Below are 15,663 nucleotides of genomic sequence, written 5' to 3' on the forward strand. Positions count from 1 at the left end.
CTCCCAGGTTCCTCCTGCAAACCTGTCCAACTCTGTTTCGGCTCAAGTCATGATCTCACAATCATGAAATCGAGCCCTGTATGGGGCTCCATACTGGGCATGGAGTCTGCTTAAGATTGCCTCTCTTCCTCTCCTTCAGCCCCTCCCCACCTCATGCTTGCTCTCTCTCTCTCTCTCAAAAGTAAGTTAGTTAATTAATTAAAGAAAAAATCTGAAAACCCAAGTCTGAAAAATTTTAGTATTTGTCTTTTTTGTGTGTTTTTATTGCTTTCCCATCTTTAAATGAAATTAGATACTTCAGAAAAAAGTAACAAATTGTAGGCAAGCAAAAATAAGTACATTAGAACCCCTGCCATAATCCAACCTACTTAAAGACAACCATCATTATATATATACCATTTCTTTGCTTATACATATACATAATATATACATATGTACAGGCATACCTCAGAGATATTGTGCATTTGGTTCCAGACTGTGCAATAAAGCAAATATTGCAATAGAGTGACTATCACAATAAAGTTAAGTCAAATAAATTTTTTTGGTTTCCCAAAACCAAAGGATATGACCAGTGGGTATAAGAGTTATGTTTATTTATACTATATGGTAGCCTATTAAGTGTACAATAGCATTATGTCTAAAATAATGTACATATCTTAATTTTTAAAAATACTATATTGTTAAAAAATGCTAACCAGCAAGTGAGCTTTCAAGAAGTCATAATGTTTTTGCTGATCAGGGGGTCATGCCTCGATGTTGATGGCTGCTGACTGATCAGGGTGGTTGGTTGCTTGATGGTCGGGTGGCTGTGCAATTTTTTAAGACAACACTGAAGTTTGCTGCAGCAGTTGACTCTTCCTTTCATTAACATTTTGTTTCTAGCACATGATGTGATGCTGTTTGAGAGCATTTTACCCACAGTAGAACTTCTTTCAAAATTGGAGTCAATGCTTTCAAACCCTGCTGCTACTTTATCAAGCAAGTTTATGTAATACTTCACATCCTTTGTTGTCATTTCAACAATCGTCGTGGCATCTTCACCAGTAGATTTCATCTCAAGAAACTGCTTCTTTGCTCATCCATAGAAGCAATTCCTCATTCATTAAACTTTTATCATGAAATTGTAGCAATTCAGTCACATCTTCAGGCTTTACTTCTAATTCTCGTTCTCTTGCTATTTCCACATCTATATTTATCTCCTCCACTGAAGAAGTCTTGAACCCCTCTGAGTTATCAGTGAGGGTTGGAGTCAACTTCTTCCAAATTCCTGTTAATATTGTATTTTGACCTCTTCCCATGAATCATGAATATTCTTAAAAGCATCTAGAATGATGAATCTTTGACGTGCCTGTGGCTCAGTCAGTTAAGCATCCAACTTCGGCTCAGGTCATGATCTCACAATTTGTGGTCTCAAGCCCCACATGGGGCTCTGTGCTGACCACTCAAAGCCTGGAGCCTGCTTCAGATTCTGTGTCTCCCTCTCTCTCTGTCCCTCCCCTGCTCACGCTCTGTCTCTCAAAAATAAATAAACATTAAAAAATATCTATAGAATGATGAATCCTTTCAGAAGTTTTCAACTTACTTTGCCCAAATCCATCAGAGGAATCACACTGTCTGTGGCAGCTATAACCTTATGAAATGTATTTCTTAAATAATAAGACCTGAAAACTGAAATTACTCCTTGATCCATGGGCTGCAAAATGGATGTTGTGTTAGCAGTCATTAAAATAATATTAATCCCCATCAGAGCTCTTGGGTGACCAGGTGCATTGCCAATGAGCAGTAATATTTTGAAAGGAATCTTTTTTCTGAGCAATAGGTCTCAACAGTGGGCCTAAAATATTCAGTAAGCCATGTTGTAAACAGATGTGCTGTCATCCTGGCTTTGTTGTTGCACTTATAGAACACAGGCAGAGTAGATACAGCATCATTCTTAAGAACCCTAAGATTTTTTGAATGGAAGTGAATATTAGGTTCAAGTTAAAGTTACCAGTTGCATTATCCCTTGACAAGAAGGTAAGCCTGTCTTTTGAAGCTTTGAGGCCAAGCGTTGACTTCTCCTCTCTAGCTATGAAAGCCCTAGATGGCATCTTCCAATTAAGGCTGTTTTGTCTGCATTGAAAATCTGCTGTTTGGTGTAGCCACCTTCATTAGTTATCTTAGCTAGATCCTCTGCATGGTTTGCTGAAGCTACTACATCATCACTTGTTGCTTCACTTTGTACTTCTATGTGATGGAGATGGCTTCTTTCCTCAAATCTCATGAACGAACCTCTGCTGGCTTCAAACTTTTCTTTTGAAAATAGCATCCTCACTTCTCTCAGTCCTCATAGAATTAAGGAGAGTCAGGGCCTTGCTCTGGATTAGGTTTGGCTTAAGGGAATGTTGTGGCTGGTTTGATCTTCTCTCCAGGCCACTCAAACTTTCTCCATATCAGCAATGAGACTGTTTTGTGTTCTTATCATTCATGTGTTCACTGGAGTAGCTCTTTTAATTTCCTTCAAGAACTTTTCCTTTACATTCACAACTTGGCTAACTATTTGGCACAAGACGCATACCTTTCAGCCTATCTCAGCTTTCAACATGCCTTCTTCACTAAGGTTACTAATTTCTAGCTTTTGATTTAAAGAGAGAGACATGCACTCTTCCTTTCACGTGAACACTTAGAGGCCACTGCAGGGTTATTAATTGTCCTAATTCCAATATGGTTGTGTCTCTGAGAATAGGGAGGCCCAAGGAGAGGGTAAGAAATGGGAAAGGCTAGTTGGTGGAGCAGTCAGAACACATGCAATATTTATCTATTAATTTCTCTCTTTTATATGGGTGTGGCTCATGGTACCCCCAGACAATTACAAAAGTAACATCAAAGACCACTGATCACAGACCACCATAACAAATATAATAATGATGAAAAAGTTTGAATTATTGGAAGAATTACCAAAATGTGACACAAAGACGCAGAGTAAGCAAATGCTATTGGAAAAATGGTGCCAACAGACTTGCTGGGTACAGGGTTACCACAAACCTTCACGTTGTAAACAAAAAAATACAATATCTACAAAGCATAATAAAGTAAAACACAATAAAACAAGTATGCCTATACCATATTTAGAAATTGTATGATGCCACATGAAGTGTTTGAGAACATTTAACCCATCATCTATTGTTGGATATTAGTTTTATTTTACTGTGTGTATGTGTGTTGGCAATTTTTTACTATTACAAAAAAGTATAATAATAATTAGTGAAAATAGAAATTGAAAATTTAAGAGAGGAAAGTACAGAAAATTATTCTAGAAATTGACAAAAATATCTAAAAACTAAACATCAGACTGAGCACCCAAGTTACCTATTCATGAAAAAAATGTATTGTTGATAATTATTTTAAGCAATTTATTCTTCTGACTAAATAATCTTATCCAACAAATTTCTTGTGAACTAATTATGATCTACTACCAAGTCCCTTTATTAGATCCCATTAAAGATTTTGCTTCAAGCATATGGCTCTCGTGAGAAAGAACCACTTTCTGAGCCCCAGGTGTTCTATCCATTTAACATATTTCAGATCTATTTCTTGCCCCTTCAACCTGCTGTTCTTCTACTATCCTTCTAAGTTTCTCCTAAAGGTTTTGATTTACAGGAATACCCAAATCATTGCTTATAAATTGACTCTTACACAATCAATCAGACCTTAGCATAACACAAATTGTTTCTACCTTTATCTCCTTAATCTTTTCACTACTTTCAGATAAATTATACTTCTTTCTTGTTATAGTGAATCCCTTCACTTAGATCCTCATCCTTTTGTGTCAATTTTAAGATTTTATTTCTAAATTAATCTCTGCCTCTATTACGTTGTATGTTTTCTTCTGTATTATCACCTTTATTTCTTTTCAGATATGCTCCTATTTTCCCCTTCTTAAGCAGTACTTCTGCTTGCCGCTACTATCTACTTTTACTATTAATGTATTGTTCTTCCATCACCAAAATTAGTGAATGAGTTTTACTACTCTGCTTTCTTATCTCCCCCCTTAAGCCCTGTAAATTGGCTTTCTTCCCATTGACTCAACCAAACCTGCTTCTCCATTTCTTTTATTCTATTCAAAGTGCCCTTTCCAAGAACTCATGCTTTTTTCTTCTCTGAAATATCAAAAACTGTTCAACTACCTGCCTTTGAGTACTCGCCCTGTGTCCATCCATTCCCTACACTGCACTAACCTGGCTCTCTAGCTGTCTTTCCCTGGAGCCACTGCTGTTTTGTCTTAACTGCATCTCTCTCCTGATCACTCTAGTTAATGAGCCTTAAGAATCTGTCCTCACCTGTGTTTCTCTCTTGGCACTTATGCCCTTCAACAACTTGTCTATTCTCATAATTTCAAGCCACTCCTTATTTCACCTAGCCCCTATATTTTCATGAATATAGGTTTCCACAAAGAGAACATAAAGATCAGTTCTTTTGAGATACTGGATGGTGAACATGGCTTTATTCTCCTCTCGTGCTTAGAATGATACTTTGGCTATAGAACTTTAGGTTAGAAGTTGGGGTACCTCAAAAATTTCAAGACATGTTTCCTTGTCTTCCAGCTTCCAGTGCTACTTTCAAAAGTCCAGTGCTGTATGACTTTCATCCCTTTGTGATTTATTTTTTATATCTCAAGGAATTATTTAAATTTTTTTTCTCTTTATTTATTTATTTTTTTGTTTCAAACAGCACAATAATGTGCCTGGTATAATGTTCTTTTCCATTCACTGTGCTTCATATTTGGTGAGCCCTACAATTTAGAAATTTATATCATGCAGTCTGGGAGATTTTCTCATACCATTTGTCTGATAATTTCATCTACTCTTTTCTCTCTTCTCTTTTTATAGAATCCATTTAATAAGATGTTGAACCCACTGACCTGATCATCTCGTTTTCTCATCTTTTCTACTTTTCAATTCTTCATCTTATATCTATTTAAACATCTTCCCATCTATTAATATAAACATTTTCTAGGTGATTTACTCAACTTTTGTTCCAATTTTGAAATTTTCATTTCAACTCTTGTATTTTTTTTTATTTAGAAAATCCTCTTTTTATTTTTAGATTGTTTCTTAATCTAGACCCCTGTTCTCATTTCATGAATGCAATATCTTCTCTTGCCTCAGAATATTGATAATAGATTTCAGGATATTTTTTTCAGTGCCTTAAATTTGGTCCTCTTTCTACAAATTCTTTTTTTCTGCCTTTTCATTCTGTTCTGTTTTTCCTCACCACTTTAGAGAGGCTTAACTGAATACCCATTTAAGAGAAAGGGGAGAGAGGAGGCCTAAGAAGACACTGGAAATGAGCTACAGGCAAGTTCTGGGCTTGTCAACCAGTGAGCCTCATTGAAAGGTAATTGAGGAAACTGGTGTTTACTTGAGGGCCCCTCCAAATCTAAGTATCTGTGAACCAGTTTCTCTAAATAATTCCTCTAACAGGAGGTATAAGTCAATTGCCAACATCCTGGGAGCCCAGTATGGAAAAGGGTCTGAGGGTTCTTACAGGTCATTATGTGGACTTTTGCTTAACCCACCTCTGTTCAGTTCTTCATGCCACTCTTCCTCCTCTGTGCCTGTTGTCCCCAATCCAGAGCATTCCTGGTTCAGTCTCTGAAGAAAGAAAATCCTCATGAAGTGGGGTATGTGATAATGACAGGCTGCTCTGAGAAAGAGATTGGATATTCTAAACTTAACAAAACAATGTTAAAATTTACCTGGAAACAAAAACATTCAAGAATAACAGGTAAAAATCTGAAAGTCCTGAGTAATGCTGAGGAACGAGCTCTACCAGATACTAAAATGTATTCTGAAACTCAGCCATCAAAGTTTGGTGCTTGTGAGGGAAAAGGCTGGCATTTGTGGAAGATTGAGTCAGAAAAAAATTTCAGATAAACACATGTGAGTATTTTGAATATGATAAAAGTGGACTTTTATATCTTGTAGGGAAAAGATGAATTATAACAGGATATTCATTGCAATATTGTTTATGAAAGCAAAAAAATTAAAAACAACCTAAGTGTTCACCAATATGGAACTTGTTTAATAAACATGATAACTTCATGCAACATTTGCAACTGTTCAAAAGAATGAAATAATTCTGTGTGGCTGCTTTGGAAGACATCTAATACATGACTTAAGAAGTAATTTGCTGAATAATGTTTATGATATTATCTCATATTTGTTCTGGAAAAGAGAGGATATCTGTTTGCTAATCTATGCATAAAAAAGGTCTAGAAGCATAAGAAATATTAATAGTACTCCTGGGAGTGGGAATTGGGGACTGGGAAGGGAGAGAAAGACTCTTACATTTCATTTTATGCCCTCTTTACTCTTTGATTTTTTTTCATTTTTTCCCATGAGAATACATATCTCATATAGCTAAACTTCTGTTAAAAATTAATAACTACAACATTGCTAGCTTGCTGTCCAAACACTAGATTGTGAAATAGTTTTTAAATGTAATTGAAAAAATATTGATTCTGGGCTGGCCTCCCCCATAGCAAATTGGCCCATGAGCTGGGATTTATTTCTTCAGGCTTGTCATCATACCATATCTTTGCCCTCACCAACTCCAACTGCCTATCATCATGTTTTCCTGCTTGCTTGCTTTAGAGCCAGTCATCTAAAGTTCTTAGATCACCATCTCCAGAATTTTTATTTACTTACCTTGCTGAACGGATATCTGTTCTCCCAGGTCATTTGCTATAGTTGCAGCAGATCTGTGCCTAGAACAGTCTGACCCAGAAAAGACTCATCTTCACCCCTGCTTTAACTCACTGAAGTGGGGACATAGATCATGTAATGGAGTCATAGAACACTACCCACAAAGGACACAACAGACCATGACCCATCATAGGTACCTACAGAATTTACATAATTTCACATTTCTTTTCTTCTAGAGAAAACTTTTTAAATGATTCAGCTATATACAAATATACAGCCAAAAAAATTTACTCATTACCCAGAATTTTTAAAAAGAATGATATTATTTCAGAATTCTTTTTACAGGAATAAAAATACAGCTATTGTTGTAGCCCTCTTCCTATTATCTTTCTTTCCCTAACTCCCTTCCCCTTGAGGGTAACCATTACCCTGAAGTCAGTGTGTATTCTTCCTGACAATTTTTATATGCCCTATGTCTATATGTAGCTATAAACAACATATAACACCTTTCTTTCTTCTAAAAAATTTACATAAATGGTAGTGTGTTGTACTTACTTGTTTCAATTAGATTGCATTCAGCTACAAGTAACAGAAAACTCCTCTACAAAGTATTAAATAAAAAATCTAGGGAAAGTGGTTCAATGGTGATTCAGTGGCTTAGCCGTGTCATCAGAGACAATAGTGACATTATCTATCATCCTGTTGCACTATCCTGGTGTGTGGCTTTTTACCTGCGGCCTACAAAACCTCAGGAGTTCACATTCCAGGAAGGAAAAAGAGGGGAGTAAATGGCCAAAAGCCTTTTTCCTTAAGTTTTGTCTTTTTATTTGGGAAGGAAAAGACACCCAAAGATATTACTACATCTCATTTGCTACAACTGATACACCACTTGCTGCAAGACAGGGCAAGATATTGAATATTTTAGTTTTTCTGCTTCCTTAGTAGAAAAAAATCACTATGAAAATGGGGCTATTAATGACTTTTAGGTTATTGGCCATGATATATTCTGTTATTCTTTTACAACTTCCTTTCTCCATTTGCCATTATATTTTTTGCAACTTAACCATATTGAAAATTCAAGATATAATCCACTAATATTAATTGCTGTGTAATATTCTGTTATATAAATATATCCATTTATTTGTGCATTTTCCTGTTGATGAACCTATAAGTTGTTGCTACATTTTCATTGTTACAAAAATGCCATGTGAATATCCTTGTATATGTCTCTTTGTGAGAATTTTATATATATAATACATATATGTTGCATAATAGTATAACATACAATGCATTTATTTTATAGTATCATATATATATATATATATATATATATATATATATATAGTGTGTGTGTGTGTGTATATATATATATATATATATATATATATATATGGTAGAATAGGATGAGAGATATATGCATATATGTGGTAGAATAGGATGAGAGGTAACATCGTTTTCATCCCTGATCACACATTCACATGCACACATACCTTATTTTGTGCTTTCAGTGTAAATGCTTTTTGTATGTTTCCTGTTTTTACTTTTTCTTCTTTCATTTAGACTATTGAGTTCTTTGTTCATGTTGTTGTTTTACCACTGTGAAGTGATTCATTTTAGTTCCTTTTATTTATTTTTTTTAATTTTTTTTTTCAACGTTTATTCATTTTTGGGACAGAGAGAGACAGAGCATGAACGGGGGAGGGGCAGAGAGAGAGGGAGACACAGAATCGGAAACAGGCTCCAGGCTCTGAGCCATCAGCCCAGAGCCTGATGCGGGTCTCGAACTCACAGACCACGAGATCGTGACCTGGCTGAAGTCGGACGCCTAACCGACTGCGCCACCCAGGCGCCCCTAGTTCCTTTTATTATTTTAGTCATTATCCAAATGCATAATTCACAATAACATACATTATCAACAAAGTCTGAAATAAATAAATGTCTCTGGCATCATCCCTTCACTCTTTCCATCACTCATGTAATTAATTGCCTAGCATTTTATTCCACCTTATTTTTAACTATTCAATAATCATGGTTATTTTTACAATCAGTGCTTATTTTCATTTATCTATATGTTTAATAGTTTCTTTGCTTCACATTGCATAATGTACATATTCTTCCTCTGGGTCCAGTTTTCTTCTTTCTGAAGCTGTTCCTTTAGTGATTCTTTCACTAAAGATATGTGATTAGTGACTTATCTCAGTAGTAGGAATTTAGCAGTAAATTACTATGTTGAATTTTTTTTAATTTATTGTGCATGTCTCTCAATATTCTTTTACATTTTTGCCCTCTTTATTTGCCTGTGTCCTGGACAATTTCCTCAGATCCTCTTCTAATTCTCTTTTAAGCTGTGCGAATTGACTTTTTAATTTTATTGCCCATAGTTTTCTTTTTAAATTTTTGTCTGTTTCTTTTTCAAATTGGCTATATTCTTTCATAATGTTTTATACTTATTTTCAAGATATCATTAATCATTATCATTTTATTTATTTATTTTTTTTTTTTTTTAAATTTTTTTTTTCAACGTTTATTTATTTTTGGGACAGAGAGAGACAGAGCATGAACGGGGGAGGGGCAGAGAGAGAGGGAGACACAGAATCGGAAACAGGCTCAAGGCTCTGAGCCATCAGCCCAGAGCCTGACGCGGGGCTCGAACTCCCGGACCGCGAGATCGTGACCTGGCTGAAGTCGGACGCTCAACCGACTGCGCCACCCAGGCGCCCCTCATTTTATTTATTTTTAAGGTATCATAATCATTAATCATTTTCAGTCTTTTAAATTATGCAGTTGTTTTCATTTCTTATGGTAGTAGCTCTTTCCTTTAATTTTTTTTTCTGCCTTCCTCTCATCGTGGTATTTCTATATTACGCATATGTATTTTTTTACTTTTATTTTTTGTGAAACAAGGTTTTAATGAAAAGAGAGAGATTGGTTTATATTGTTCTTCAGTTCAGCTAAAGAAAGCATACAAACTCATCTTCTGTGAGTTTTTTTTTTTTTTAAAAAACATCACATAGGGCTTATCATTCTTGCTTTGAGTTTTACTTTGTTTCTTACTCCTGGCGATTCCCATTTCTTTATTTTGAGTTCAGCTAGGTGTTTAAAATGTTGTTATAATTTACATGTAAACTTATGTACACTAATACAGGAGGGAATTCTGCGTTAGTTTAGTTCTACTGGTTGCTAGAACAACCTATTAATGTCTTTCCGAAGACACTTAACTTGCTTAACACTGCTCTCTACTCCTGTCAACACTCAATGATGTCATGAGGTCATTGAAAACAAATAGAGGTCTTAAAAGTGGTTTCTGTTAAATTCCTTTAATATGTGCCAAAGATAATATCTGCTAATATAATTGTCTTAAGCTGAAGTTATAAACATGTAGTCCTCCAGCCAGATTCCATCTGTTGTTTTGTCCACGCCATGTTTAAATATTTTATGTTAGTTTCCAATATTTAAAAATTGGCTAATTATGCATAATAGTTAAGGTTTTTAGTGTCTCTTAAAAACAAACAAGCAAACAAAAATAACCAGGAAAACACAGTTCTTCTGCATCCCTGTGCCAGTACTAACAGCCACTGGCTCAAGTGTTAGTGTTCTCACCACCTTCCTTTGTTCCTTTACATTGTAGGCATGGCCTGGCAAGCACCTGAGTTTGCAATTTCTGGTCTAAAGAAGCTAAAGAGTTCATGGATTGCCATCAAATAAACCACCATTTAGATCCTAATAAATGTGTAAAGGGCTAATTAAGCTAGCTCACTGCTGAGTGCTTTAGTGTGTAGACACTCCTTTAACTCATTAAAGTCAGAACTCTGATCCTGCTTTTTTTGATATGCTCCAATGGAAGCGTATTTATTTTGGGGAGAAATCCAAGGTCTTGTAAAGGAAATATATACATTAACTGCAGTAATAGGAACATAATGGCTTCTGGTGTGGTTTAGACAAGAGGAAAAGAGGCTTTCATTTATGCTTTGTATTGGTGCATTTGTATCTTTGTGGGGTTTAGGGGTTTCTTTGGAAGCAGAGACTCCAGTACTCTCTCTAACTCTTGTCTCAACCAGGGGGCCCCTTGTTGGAAACTTGACAGAATCTGTGGGTAATTAAGAAGAATTGGACATGCTTCCAATTCTAAATTATTTCTTCTTTCTAGTCCTACAAGAACTCAGCAGTATCACAGCTGAGTGGGAGTACTGTAAATTGTTATTAAATAGCTTTATTATTCCTTGGTAGGTTAGCTATTTATTAATTTGGTCCATACTAATGTGGAAAAAATAGCCTTTATGATGTTGCAATCTCTTCCATATAAATTGTGTTCCCAGATACTCAGAAGCACATTAATTGCTTCTGATTTGTACCCCATGCACTTCTACCTCCATTCCATTCCTTGCTTTAGCCATACTAAACTTCTAGATGTCCTAAATGTCCTAAATGACTCTTATTCTCCCCGAGACATAATGTCAGCCTCTTCTTCCTCAGAGCCAGTACTGGTTGCTCTCTCAAGTCAGAAGTTATTTCTCTCACTGACACCTTCATCCTGCTTTATTCACTCCGTGAAGAGCATGGCTGTCACCTGGTTTTATGCTTGGTTCCTCATATAACTGTTTATCACTAGGTTTTGACCTATTTATTTATTTATTTACTCATTCATTCATTCATTCATGTATTTAGCTTTTGACCTTTTTTTTTTTTTTTTCAACGTTTATTTTTGGGACAGAGAGAGACAGAGCATGAACGGGGGAGGGGCAGAGAGAGAGAGGGAGACACAGAATCGGAAACAGGCTCCAGGCTCTGAGCCATCAGCCCAGAGCCTGACGTGGGGCTCGAACTCACGGACCGCGAGATCGTGACCTGGCTGAAGTCGGACGCTTAACCGACTGCGCCACCCAGGCGTCCCTCTTTTTTTTTTTTAATTTCTTTTGACCTTCTTAAGAGGAAGCCCTACCTCTTGTCTTGTTCATCTTTGCATTTCTAGATCCTAGCACTCTGCTTATCACCTAACAAACACTCAACAAACTTACAATATTTTGAATTCAACTTAATTTTCACAAAGGACTTGAGTTAGTTTATAGGGCTAAGGAATGTTTATTTTCAAAAAGGATAAGTAAATGTAAAAGATGATAAGACATCTCTTAAAAGAAACAAGAACACGGGTATCTGGCACAAATCAAGTTCTTAATTAGCACTAAATTTCATTCAGAGACTCCTGGCAACAAAGTGGAAAGGGAAATACTTAAGTTTTATGTAGTTCTCTAAGTCAGTTAAATAGCACACGTATCATTCACCAGTGTAGTTTTGTTATTAAACTCTATGAAAAATAGGGCATAGAGTGGCATATTAGGCAATGTCCTTGATTAGTCTTATAAAAGACAGAGGTATTTTTCAAGTTGGTCTTCTAAAATCCACCCTCTATAAAGGCTAAAAGTAAAGCAACAATCCATAGCTGAATAAAACTGCTACTATAATAGTTCTTTAAAGTTGTTTACTGATGATCTGATGTGAAACAAAGTTAGAACCTAAGTAACTATTAGTTGTATATTTCTGTATAACTAATTACCTCAAACTTTGCTGTTTAATATGGCAAACATGTATCTCACAGTTTCTGAAGGTCTATTTAGGCTGAGTTGTCCTGCAGGGTCTCTCATGAGGTTACAGCCAATCTGTTAGCCAGCTCTGCAGTCTCTGAAAACTCAACTGGGACTGAAGGATACACTTCGAAGCTCATTCACATAGCTGTTGGCAGAATGCTCTATTTCCCTGCCACACAGACTGTTCTGTAGGGCTGGGCGTAACTTGGCATACTCTGGAGAGAGCAGTCCAAGAGAAAAATCGTGATATAGCGCATATGAGAGAATGAGAAAGCAACCAAAATGGAAGCCACAGTGACTTTTTAAATCTACTCCTGGATGTGACATACGATCACTTCAACTACATTCTGTTGGTCACACATACCAATGCTGGTACAGTGTAAGAGGGACCACACATGGGTGCAGATAGCAAGTGTCAGGGATCATTGGGGGCCATCTCAAAGGATGGTTGCCATAGTAACCAGAAAACTGGTACTCATATACTTTAGATGGTCTTCCTTGAATCTCAGACATGAGAGCACTTTTCAGTATTGCATGAACACTATTCTGCATTTATGTCTATGGCTGGAAGTCAATGTTTATGTTATTGATTAATGACAGATGTGTATATACTTCTAATCCCAGAAGACAAATGTACTTGGTACAGTGTGAAAATGTGCAGGCCTAATGTGCATATTTTCTTCCCATCTCTGTGGGGATAAAGTCAACATTTTTCTCAAAAGAAATCTGAATGTGCTCAAGGACTTAAATAGATTTCTGCACATGGAATATAGAAGAGAAGCTCTTGTGTTTAAAACCTTTACACTCACATGTGGTCAGAAGCATTCTCAGCCACAAGTCTGGGAAATGCCATTTCAAATGCCTTTTAGTAGTTACTGCATTTTACATGGTCCTCAGGGACAGAGCTAAAACTGAAAGAAGGAAATAGTCTTACAATATTGGGGGGACTCCTTTGGAGAAAGTCAGACACTACCATCATCTATATTGTACAGTTGGATTAAGTAATTTACCCAGTATCACAGAGCTAAGCATAAGATATCATATTCAATGTGGAAAAACACTTTAGGCTCTCTCATCTTAGACTACATGCAGAATTACCCCACTCATTTCTGTATTTCCTGTAGCCTTTTAAAAGGAAATATTAGAACATTAAAAATGAATGAACTATTAATTAAAAGAAGCACAAAACTACTATTAAGTAATGTATTTAAGTATTAAGAATTTCTAGAGGGTAAAAGTATTGCTAAAATTTAACTAAGTCCCTTTATAGGCCTCTAGTAAATGTTTGGAGCAACTGACCTCATACAGCTGCCTTTCCTCACTTGGGCAGAACTTCTGAAAGAGCGGACTCTAGCTAAGATCTCACTGTTGAGATCTTGAGCCATGTTGACCTAGAGTCCTTGGATCTGAGCCAGAGTGTCCAGCTTGGGTCAGGAGCATGCACAGGAAGGAGGCTGGTGGCTGTGGGCCGGCTACGTGCTGCTGGTCCCATAGTGAGCAAGCCAGAGATTTGTCAAAGCAAAATGGTCCAATAGACCTCCTCTCTCCCCTGACTGTTGGCTGCTTTGAAACATTAAGTAATACAACCCCAAAGTTAATTTTTTATATGATAGTGTTAATGACAAATCAAACCTGTAGGAGTAATAAGTTTTTAAAAGTTGAAGAAAGGCATTACCTAAGAATTTAAAACAAATAGGGAAGAGGACAAGGGAAGACTATGGCACATAAACTGAAAATGCAAAACAGCAGGGCTATCAGTCTTAGTCAAGGCAGAGTGAAGGCAGGGAGGGATGGTGGGGGCTTGGCAGGCACAGAGCACTGGAGGAGGGATGGGCTTGGGGTAGTGAGGGAGAGCTGACACAGAAAGGGGGAAAAACATGGATGCAGGGAAGGGAAGACTGAGAGGGTCTTGGGCCCGGCAAAGGTGTTTCCTCCAGAAGAGTCTGAAAGGGAGCAGAATTCTTGTGTAAACATATGGACATATCCCATGTGATATAGGCACTTATTAAAATATATGGAACTGGACCTTCCTTCTGAGTGGTTCTACAAAACAGCTACAAAATGGGCTCAATAAATAGCCCCCTAACAGTGTGCTTCATAGGCCTCTGGGCACAAGAACCTAGGAAGTGGACCACCTGATCTGTTAGCTAAAGGTCTGCTGACACCATGGCAATGACCCCAAATTGCTGCAGAATACTTGGGCTCTCTTTGTGAGTGAAATGAGAAGCCTAGTCTAGCTATGTGTCTTCCATCAAGCATCTGTTTTAGAGGACTCTTTTAGTAATAATTTTACTTCACCATTCACAGTGTCTTCTCACATCTGTTCTTATGACAACTCTAAGAGATAAATAAGGTAAACTAACATTATTTTTGTTCCTTCTTTACCAATTGGGCAACAGAGGCAAAGTAGTGATTCCTCAGGGTTGCATATGTGGCCATCCTGTTGGGTATGCTCTACATTGCCACTTACCCACTGAATCTTTATAGCAGCCTTGGAAGTTACCACACTTAGAGAGATTGAGTGACTTGCCCAGTAAATTGCTGCTTCCATGGGTGACAGAACTCTTTCAGATCCAAAGGGTCTAACACCAGCTCTCCTACCTCTCCACAGTGAAATTCGAACACAGTGGTTAAATCTGAATTCTGCAGTACTATAAATTAGCAGTAAGGGTGGAAGGGTTAAATAACGTGAATCTGGAGAATTGTTTAATGCTGGATCTGGAAACTCTACATAGGTACACACATTTTAAAAACAATCTATGAAGGTGATATGATATGGTGAAGAGCAGAGATTTTGAAGAAAGATGTCCTGAATTTAAATCCTGGCTCCCCCATTTACTGTTGAGATGGATTTGGCCAAATCACTTAACTTTGCTGAAATTCAGTTCCCAAATCTGCAAAATGGAGCTCACCATAAAATTTATTTCATTAGAATATGATGAAACTCAGATATTGTCTATGAAGTCACTTTCTAATTTTTAAACCTAAATTATTTTAAATCTTTGTGTGGGGAGGATCACAGCTCATTCCCCATCTCAAAAGACTGATTGTTGGTTTACGTATCTGCTGACTGTCTCTGCCTTTCCACCTCCCATATTCACCTAGATATCCCCAGAATCTATAGTAGTGCTAGATTCTTAATAGGTACTCGGTAAATAGTCATTGAATGAATAAATATGAATCCTAATAGAAGTAATCATATCGGAAGTTCATCAAAGAGAAGATATTTCTTTTAATATAATTTATTGTCAAACTGGCTTCCATACAACGCCCAGTGCTCATCCCAACAAGTGCCCTCCTTAATGCCCATTACCCACTTTCCCCTCTCCCCCACACCCCATCAACCCTCAGTTTGTTCTCTATATTTAAGAGTAAGAGAAGATATTTTGGAAAAA

The 15,663-nt window shown here is 36.8% G+C and overlaps 1 protein-coding gene across 9 annotated transcripts in view; it reads left to right on the forward strand.

Moving 5' to 3' along the window:
* The window catches only part of SLC9A9 (solute carrier family 9 member A9), a 694,304-nt gene that overhangs the window by 361,905 nt on the left and 316,736 nt on the right, over window positions 1-15,663 (forward strand). The gene's annotated exons all lie outside the window — the stretch shown is intronic.

Source organism: Leopardus geoffroyi, chromosome C2 (genome assembly GCF_018350155.1).
Source record: "Leopardus geoffroyi isolate Oge1 chromosome C2, O.geoffroyi_Oge1_pat1.0, whole genome shotgun sequence".
Taxonomy (NCBI): Eukaryota; Metazoa; Chordata; class Mammalia; order Carnivora; family Felidae; genus Leopardus; species Leopardus geoffroyi.